This window comes from Opisthorchis viverrini (assembly GCF_000715545.1).
Source record: "Opisthorchis viverrini unplaced genomic scaffold opera_v5_39, whole genome shotgun sequence".
NCBI lineage: Eukaryota > Metazoa > Platyhelminthes > Trematoda > Opisthorchiida > Opisthorchiidae > Opisthorchis > Opisthorchis viverrini.
The window spans coordinates 11,913-19,273 of record NW_008751696.1 but is presented as its reverse complement, the minus strand read 5'-3'; positions in this window follow the sequence as shown (position 1 = coordinate 19,273).

Genomic DNA, 7,361 nt, shown 5'->3' with positions numbered 1-7,361 from the left:
TGTCCCGTATCTTGGCTGATAGCTACTGCTAGAACTACATGTAAGTACGCCGCTGACTCAGACATCATCTCTGCGTGAGGACCTAATCCAAAGGCCCGAGAAGTCCCACATACTCAAATTAACGCGCTATCGCACAGCTTGGCTACTTATCGTGAGTACACGGCCCGGACCTGTGAAGTCCTGATTGTGAATGATGGCCTAAGGCAATGGATATCGACCGCCGTTCTTCATCATAACCAATTTGATTGTTGCTCCGCTGAATCCACCACCATTGGTGAATTAGGTTCTTATTTATTTATTGCCCTGGCACAACCATAATGTGTGGGCACTCCGTTTCCTCTTCCTTTGATCACATACACTGGACGACGAATAGGAAATAGGAAATGTGTATTCAATTTAATTTCGTTTATATCTTTGACAGAAATATCCAGGCGTCCTACTTCTACTCACTACTTGCTCAATTATTCCCATTATCGATAATGAAGGAGCCATGTGTACACTGATTTTGTGATTCCGATATTGAGTGACCATCCGCTTTATTGGACGCACCAGAGGTAAAGTTAAGTATGGGTTTATGCAAGGCAATTATAAGGTTAACTGGTATAGATCTTACCCTTGGGAGCTAAGGTCCCGATACGTCTTCAGACATTTAGCCGCAGCGACGATTTGCCTAGTGGGCGGGTAGCTGTAGGCAGAATTGTTTATTTAGGGTATTGGGTGATAAATTCACGCCACTTCTGCTTCCAAGTATGACGTCGCGATGATGATAATACCACGAATTTCATATCCAATCCGATGACTTGCCCACGTTTCACCATATCTCTATTAGTTCCTGAAAAAATTGTAGTATGCGCACACAAGACCAAATCAGTCCGCCTAATTTGTACCGCAACTCCGAAGTGCTGACCACCATATTACGCAATCTGCTTGTTCAGTTCGCAAACCCACCAGTTCTACCCTAGACACCCCAGGAGACTTATTTAATGAGTGGACACGGAGGCTTACAGAGCACTCGGTATTGTGAGAGCTGCCGCGAAAAACCCAGAAATTTTACTAGTTGTGGAGGATTCCTTGGCTTTGTCCGGCTGGATGCCTGCTCAATGATAAGAAGCTTATTCTCCCATGGGTTGCGAATGGCTGCTCCATTTTCATTTTCCGCCGACAAAGACGACGTGGTTATTTTTCACGTACTATTTCAAAATATATTTGAGTCCAATATTGGAGAAAACTGCGGAGAAACCATCCCCACATTACTTTCCGGAGTCTTCACAGGCAGATGACATTGAGCCATGGCAGCTTCTGAAAATATGAATTACACTCCCAAAGTGGGAATTAATTACACTTAAAAAAATTTCAGCAAAACCGTGACTATCTGAGGAGATTTTAAAATATCAAAAAAATGGCGTAGAACGCTAAGTATTTATGTAAAAGTTTCCGACTATGGTTTCAGAGGAATTTTAATCGTTCGTCTAAGAATCAAGTAATAAATTACCCTAACGTAACTGAGCAGGATAAAACACCGAATATGCTTACCCAGTGCACTGGCAGGCAACAGGGTTACAGTATCCACTGAATACCGCTAACCAGTTGTGGTGCGCCCAGATTTCGTCCGAGTTTCAAAATAATCACACATTGAACAAAGAGCACTCTACAGAATACTCGTTGAGCTTTGGCGTTCCATAAGCCCGCAATAACCATGAGGGTTGTTTCTGAAACTGTGGAAGATTTTGTGTTGAAGCCACCAGTATAAATATGCACCCTATGTCATAAGACTATGAAGCCGCATACCCGATCGCCTGGCCTTCAGTTGGGTCCCACCTTCTAGGGATGCGCCTGAGCCCTGCTTTAAGATGTACACCGGGGTTCCGATTCTCCTGCTTTCAACCGCTGCTAGGAAACGTTTCCTATTTATCGCCTGATGTTTGTTTTTAACTGAGATTGCGTCACGGTGTATAAATTGGCGCAAAACTGAAATAACCACTGTGTAATGCAGTTGAAACTCGACTGTACCTGCATGCACGTCTATCACACATGTGTCTCTCCCTCCCTCCCTCTCTCCCTATTGCAGGTACCATGGTCGAACCACCACGAGCCCCGGACAGGAAAGAGTAGCCGCTTGTACACTCCCTGACTGACATTGACCTAGCTTTTGCACCCCTGACTTCCGGTTTCGGTTTCGGTTGAATGCACGTGTGTTGTTGCCACGCTCCGGTCCTCGTTCCTGTTTCACCCGGCCTGTACGAATGTGTGCTGTGTGTGCCGTGTGGATTCAATAATACCAGTCCGTACATCTGCACATTTCAGAACTGACATGTGCCGTCACTACATCTCGACTGACAGCTGACTTTCTGACGTCCAACGCCACAGTTGTAGAAGTGACGCTAAAATGACTTTGGTGCTTATTACGCCATTGTGTCCATGTTTACGCAGCGGATCCTATTATATGTTTTCTCTTCAAACCCCCCGTTAGATGTAAAAAGGAGTTGTTTGCCTCCATCAAGGCCGAAAACTAAACAAGAACAACCATAGTCACTAGGTCTAACATTTGACCTTACGTTGCGGTCCAGTCTGTCAAATAGGGACCAGCCAATCCCGTCACGAAGAGACTGGACCTTACCGTGGTGTGACGGTTTGCGCACCTCAGCGATCCATTGAGCTATACTGGAGAGTGTCCCGCGACACTCAGAGAGTCTCTCATACCAGGTTGGTCAATGGTTAGAGGTCTGACGAACACAGTCTCCTGGCCCTCCAGGTTGGGGGTTGGAACATGTGGCGACTTGTTCCGTAGAAACGGTAATGCATTTGCATTTCGGTTCTACTCGCCTTCCAGGATGGGGACCGCGTGATCCTCACTGTGCCTGGTTGGAGACACTACAAGATATGGCTGCCAACCGATGTCAGTGGCGTTCTTGTTGTCAGTTTCTGTCCAGATTGCCTGAATGAATGTCTGGAGGTGTAGGCACCTCGGAATGATTGTGTTAAGCTAGCACTAAGTCCCTCCCCCATCCACCTTTATTCCTTTCTTTACAATAAGGCTTTCAAATAAATCATGGCTGTACGGCAGTGAAGCATTGGTGTTGAGCACTGATGTCATGCTGTCGTTGATGATGATGATGATGGACCAGCCAATCAGCGTCTCATTGCAGATGTTGAGGCGCGTGGTACGAAAGTTTGAACAAGGCCGTGTCATTTAAATTTTTCGAAGCTTTTCCTCTTTTCGAGTGTTTCTAGGCGATCGATTTTAGCCACCCCCAGTTGTTCAAAATGACGGTGTTGGTGCAAGTAGATGTTCAGTCTAGTCAAGCTCCCTCCATTCAAAGTCTGCAATATTCACTCCGTCTCGCATACTCGCCTCCACGTTTTTTATCCTTTTTTCGAAATATTTTGCATATCGGGTTTAGAAAATAGACGTGCGATGCGACTTCCTTCACGTGGTATTGGTTCCATGCATATGCAACATGTGTTGCTTAAGCGACATATGTTGCATTGTCGTGGGAACAGGTACACACGTGGGAGCCCGCTGGTCCGTTCCGCATCCAGACCGTAGAGATAACCACGTGTACTTTCGTCATCCGTTTTCTCGGGTAGGGGTATCCCTGTACAAGTTAACTTCCCACAGGTGTGTATCTTCCGAGGTACAGTAGTTTGCAATTTAACTCGAAGATCCCTCTAATCCTACAATGGCTAGCGAGAAGAACCACACTTTAGCATCACGCTGTCGATAGTAGTGGTAGCACAGAGTGTCATCTAGGTTGCCAGCATCGACTTGTAAGGCGATGGTCACTGGACTTACCTTCGTCTGAAGGGTGAAATTGCGTGCATAGGTCATTCGGAGGAGACCCAGCGAACGCAACATGAGAATGGGCCAAAAGACATTACGAGGATAGATACCAAAAAGGATTTAGATATACGGCTCTCATCAGACGTGTCCTTACTCCACAAAAATTCTGCTCGAAATGGATTTGTTCGTTGCATCTTCCCTGTGTCACGCATCTGGACTTCCAGATGCCCTATGGGGCCTACGTTAGACCGCCTCTTGAATACGCCAACCAAATTGTATACTTAGGATGTAATCCTTATTGACCGTCTTGCGGATTTTGTACGGAGGTTTTTGCACGCCTCAACTCTGTTAATTATGAAAAGCGTCTTGGGGTGCTTGAACTCAGCCTAGGGTATTGTTGCCCCCAAGGCGACCTAATACTTACTTGTGCCTTGTTAAATTAAGATTCAGATGATAGGTTTCACCACCGACCCAACTAATACATAGCAGAAACAGTAAGAAGATTCTCAAGCTCAGAGCGTAGACAACCGAATAGTGATTAAACCTCGGCTGTTGAGAAAGGGGATAATTTTTTCACATCGTATACGCAAACCGTTTTATCACTTGTTTTATCGATGAAACGGAAGGCGAGATAGCTCACTGGTTAGAGGGCAGATTTACTGACCGGAAGGTCCGTAGTTCGCACCTGACCTCTGCATCCGGCCTTCTGCCTAGGCTTAGGCTACCTGGCAGCATCCCAACTCTCGTGTTTTTTTGGGTGGTATGGCAGCTGAGCACCAAGAGGGTGACAAAGCTGAACGATTATTATTGAATTTCTAATTGGAGTTGCTCATTTGGGGATTCGCCGAGGGCAATCCTCAAAATACCCGCTTGACTGTGGTTTTCATCTGCAGCAGTATGCACTTCTCCCGAGCAAAGCTATTCAAATTTGCCTCAACATTCTGGTCTGACTGTCAGACAGAGGTGACGGTTCGAAGGCAGTCTAAAGTGCCGATACTGAGGTTACTAGACTTGTACTAGATGAGATATCGTAAGACATCCACTCATTTCGCTTGGATTACAAGCCATGCCGGCAGTGGAAGTTGATGGTGCGTCAGCTGATTGGCCTTCCTCCGTTGCTGTCCTCAACTATTGGAAAACGATAGGATAACGCGAGGGACCCATGCGAACCCTAGATAAAGTTGATGTTTGTTATAAAAGAATGGATAAAATGACACGTCGATGCACTCCTAGTCATGAGAGCATGGTGTTGCAGCATCTGCGTCTTCAACAAGAATGGGCGCTGATAAATCAGTTTCACTTGATTGTGTTGGTTTTAAGCAGTCGGACGACAGAAAATGCGTCAGTCTCTCACGTCAGAATAAAGAGGCCAAGTGGAGATTAACAACGCGCAACTAGCCATAAGTGCCGAACACCTGTACTATATTTATTTTAAAAATCAGCTACTGCACTAAAGTCAGAACACCTCGTGGAACCAATGTAGGAAGGTCGTCAGTTCTTGAATAGCTGCGTTTGATAGGTGGGTTTTGTGTTCGATGAGGGATGTAGTGCACCGACAGTCAGAACAAGAAAGGAAAAGACTGATGGTCCGGAGGTTTGGCCTTATCCATCCAGAACTTTGACACTGAGAGCTGAAACGAAAAAAGATGATTTAGTAATGAACGAGGAAACGTTTGAAAAGCAGACCGAATATCATCATCATTATTGTCAGCTGTAATAACCGCGTACTTTTCGTACAGAGAATATATAAAACATTCATCCCCTTCGCAAAGATAATTGCTCACAGGAATTCGCTTCATAATTTAATAGTGTCAGGCCTCTCTCTTGCGCAAGACATAAGGTCGTGTCTGCTGTTGTTGTTGTACAACTAACGGGTTTTCAGAAGAACTCGACATTTCAGTTTCCGAAGCACAGTCAGCTAGTTCCGGAATCAGTATTGGGCTGCGGTTCGTGCTGCTCGGATGCTGTAGCACATCCAAAATCTGCGAAAGTTGCCAGGTGACATAGGGAGACCGTTTCTTCCATGCAGTTAGGGTGTCTGTCATACATGTACTCAGGTTTACACTCAGGGAGCTCACCCTCTGCCGCATCGGAACTGGTCCTGGCGAAAGCAACCACTGCGGCAACGATCCACCGATTGCTGATTTCCGCTTGTGGTGAAACATTTGCTCGTATGGAGTGGCGTGGGCGGCGGTGCACAACAAAGAACGAATTGAGTGGGTGTCGTCCTTTAAAACGGTTTCCTAATGACTGCTTTGAAGACCTTTTGATCCAAGTAAAAGCGTAATAGCTTTCCACAAAGTTCTATTTAATCGTTCCACCTGACCTTTCCCCCTTGGGTTATATGGAGTGGTCCGACTGGTGGCAAGGCCTTTTTCATAAAGAAATCGCTTGTTCTCATGAATAATGGGCCGCGGTCCGAATGCATGAAACTGGGCAGGCCAAATGTAAGGAACAGTGGCACAAGGCATGATATCACCGTGGACAGACATATCTCAACCAGCATAAGTGAACGGAAAACGGGAATACTCACCCACGATATTAAGCTATTTTACTACTCATATCTTCAAATCTGGGGAATAGATAAGTGTCCAGTTGCGTAAATCGCTTCATAGTTTGACCATAGTCAACCACTTCGTTTCTTCTGTCGTTCATTTGTCGTGACGAGCACTTGCGCTCTCCATGAAGACTTTGTTGGTCAAGTAAACGCTTCACTTCAGAGGCGATGAAGGCTTGGTCGTCTGGACTTAATAGCAATGGGCTTACATCTTGAATCAAGATACTCGAACAAACTAAGAGGTTCGATTTTGGCAGTAATTAGACCACAGAGAAAGGTTTATCACCGTTGAATGGATTTCCAGGGATTTATGAGGCTTAAAAAAATCATGTCGTAGCAGAATATCCGCACAGAGATCACTGAATACTGAAAACTTGAAAGAGGGGTACTTGTTTTGTTCATGTTGCAACGTTAAAAATCAATGTCTGAGTAGAGCGTTTGTGCTGGATGGATGCCAAAGTGGTCTCAAATGACGATGGTAGTACAGACCACTTGTTACGACGGACTACGTTTTCGGAAATGAAACTTCATGAGCTACCAGTATCAATAAGAGCTTGAAGTGAGACGCCATCGGCTTTCCCGTCGGTGACTGCTTTTTTTAGACACTTGGGAGCCGCTACAGTAACGCAAAATAGTGCACTTTAAACAGATGAAGTGTTCCTCGAAATTCCCAGCAATATGCAAAGAGGTGGCGATCTCGTCCCAGCATGAGCTCACATCTGATGGTGGAGCCTTTCAAAGACTGCAGAAGACGGCTCTGTTAAGTTCGTCTAACATCCTGATCCGCCAGTCTCTCGGTTGACAATCGATTTGTCCGCACCTTACGCGTCCCTGGAAAGCGTAGGGAGAACTGATTTCGGACGATTGCGTGGTCGAAATCCACAAATGTGTTCCAAACGATCGGTAGCCAGTTACTGATCCGCGCCATCGGTAACTGATGGTAATGTGGTCGATTTGAGTTTGTGGCCGGCCTGTTGTAGGAGGGCACCAAGTGGCCAGACGACTTCGGTTATTTCGGAAGTT